At 38.6% G+C, this 2,662-nt stretch overlaps 1 protein-coding gene across 3 annotated transcripts in view; it reads left to right on the forward strand.

The window, feature by feature from the left end:
* Positions 1-270: 270 nt before the first annotated feature.
* Positions 271-2,662, forward strand: part of LOC108246530 (tubulin-specific chaperone cofactor E-like protein) — a 27,230-nt gene continuing 24,838 nt past the window's right edge. For 2 of the 3 annotated variants that reach the window (XM_017434128.3, XM_017434129.3), the window contains exon 1: positions 278-343. The gene's annotated coding sequence lies outside the window, so the exon portion shown is untranslated. Of the gene's footprint in view, positions 344-2,662 lie in introns of all 3 variants that reach the window. The other variant, XM_017434127.3, reaches the window with a different exon arrangement.

Here is a 2,662-nt window from a genome sequence, read left to right on the forward strand (position 1 = left end):
TTTGTACAGTAGACTGTTAGATTATCATTACTGTTAACGGCAGTCCATTAAATGGTAAAATCGCTTGCCATATAGGGGAAGATCTGTAGTACCTCGAACACTGTTTTGCTTGCTCTCATTTATTTTTATTTTATTATATTGTATTTTATTAAATCCCATAAAGCAAGCTAGAAAAACAAATGTGTATTTTAAACCTGTGCCATTGAAATTATTAATAAACTAAAGCAAAAAAACCAACAAAAAAAACAACCGACAGCAATCACATCACTTCCTGTATGTTGGGGAGACGAATGACAGCTGTTTTGTTTTGGTGAACGAGGGGAATACAAAGTCGACATTGAAGGTACGTTTAACATTCATTCATTATTTTGTCAGCCGCTTTGTTATAATCCGGAAGGTACTGATAATGTATTAGTATGATTGTCATCTGTAATCCATCCGTCTCGGGCTCCATCAAGCTGCTGGTGCTGCCAGGGTCAGGCTGCACTGAACACTGTCCGCCTTCATGTTGTCCTCAGTCACAGCTGAAGACTCTGTATGCATTATCACGTTAGACGGGTGTTCTTTTGTAACAAGGGAAAAGGACGTTCATGTCTGCACTAGCTCTGCTCTTTGGATCGAAAGCCAAATTATAATAAATAAATAGAATAAAAATCTCTAAAGTTATTGTTCTATAGATCTTCTCGTAATATTTATGGAATATCAACACAACTATGCCACTGTTTTGTTTTCACAAGGAGCTAAACATCGATTCGGCGCAGGTCTTGTTAAAGAAATGAGCTTTGCAACAAAACGTCACTAACTTTTATATTGTAGGTCTGCTTGTTTCCAGGTGTGTTTTCACCGCTAAGACTCCCCGACGTGAGGTGTGAAAATGTTTAATGTTGTAAAACAATAGTCAGTGATTTGTCAAAAATGTATGCCGAATTTACAAGCAGTCTCTATTCAAAGGCAGTTCAGAACAATTTCACAAATTTAGTTTTCCTCTCACTGACATNCACAGCTTTTTAATGACGTTTGGTAAATTGAGCTGCTTTTTAGAAAACACTTGCGAGACAATTTTTTGTATAAAATTTGTCACTTTTCACACGACCATGCTAACCATAAAGAGAATACTTAAAAGCCTAGAATATTTTAATGGAATGCATATCGCCCGCCGCGATTATTAATGATAGAGAAAAAAAAGTGCTAAAAAAGTCTTGTATCAGTCAGGTGCTGCAGATCAAAGGTGTTGATAAACTGATGATCATCATTGTGTGCACCTCTACAAACCATAAAGAGAATACTTAAAAGCCTAGAATATTTTAATGGAATGCATATCGCCCGCCGCGATTATCAATGATAGAGCTTTAAGACCAGTGATTCTCAACTGGTGGGTGGGCCTTTGCATGGGCAAAAGAGATGAAAAATAAAAAATAAATGTTCTGATTTAATGCTTGCATTAGGACTGATTAATTTTAAGACATCGTTTTACATTCAGTCAGTGGGTACTCAACCAAAGCTACAAAATTTGAGTCTTTTTGAAACTTTTTCTGAGTAGTTGGACTTTCTTATTTTCTTTTTGTGTGAGAAAGTACTGTTGTGTTTGTTAAAAAGGCTGAAGTTACTGAAGTGAAGAATTTTGGTTTTAAATCAAATACAGCTAACGGAGCATTAAAGGGAATATTTTCCTCTGTAGCATCTCCACTTGCTGGTTGTTTGGATTTATCTTTAAACTTGTTTTTGTGTGTTGGCAAACTGTGACATTCTATTCAACTTTCTCAGGTTCATTCAATGAGAAGTTGAAACCTGTCCTTGATTTGGGTTGCAACTTGTCATTAAGGGGTGATAGTGGGTCCTACGTTGGCAAATTAGTTACCTGACATGTGATTTCATGCCATATTATGAGATCTCTTGAGATCTGTTAGCGTTCAGAGAGTAAGTACTGAATGACTCTATGCCACCATCAAATTTAGCTCCATGTCTGTAAAATTCCTTGAGTTGTAGACTTTTTTTTGTCTAGGCTAAAGTTTAGCTGTGGCAGCCATCTTGAATTAGATTGACTCCAAATGTACATGCAATAATTACTTGATGAGGAGGGAAAAAGAGCATATAATGGATTTAATAAATCCATTCAGTGAAATATTTTATTAAAACTAACATCATTATATGAAAAAACAGATCATTTTATTCTGGCCTTTTATATAAAATTCCCTTCTCACCCTCCGCGGGTGGTCTTTGTTTCATCCTCTGAGCCCGGGTCCTCTACCAGAGGCCTGGGAGCTTGAGGGTTCTGCGCAGTATCTTGGCTGTGCCTAGAACTGCACATTTCTGGACTGAGATGTCTGATGTTGTTCCTGGGATCTGTTGTAGCCACTGCTTCAGTTTGGGGGTGACTGCCCCTAGGGCCCCGATGACCACAGGCACCACTGTGGTCTTTACCTTCCAGGCCTTTTCCAGTTCCTCTCTGAGGCCCTGGTATTTCTCCAGTTTCTCGTGCTCTTTCCTGATGTTGCAATCACTCGGTATTGCTACATCCACCTCAACTGCTTTCCTCTGTTGTTTATCCACCACCACAATGTCCGGTTAGTTCGCCATTACCATTTTGTCTGTCTGGATCTGGAAGTCCCACAGGATCTTAGCTCGGTCATTCTCCACTACCTTTGGGGGTGTTCCCCACTTT

The sequence above is a fragment of the Kryptolebias marmoratus genome, linkage group LG2 (assembly GCF_001649575.2).
Source record: "Kryptolebias marmoratus isolate JLee-2015 linkage group LG2, ASM164957v2, whole genome shotgun sequence".
NCBI lineage: Eukaryota > Metazoa > Chordata > Actinopteri > Cyprinodontiformes > Rivulidae > Kryptolebias > Kryptolebias marmoratus.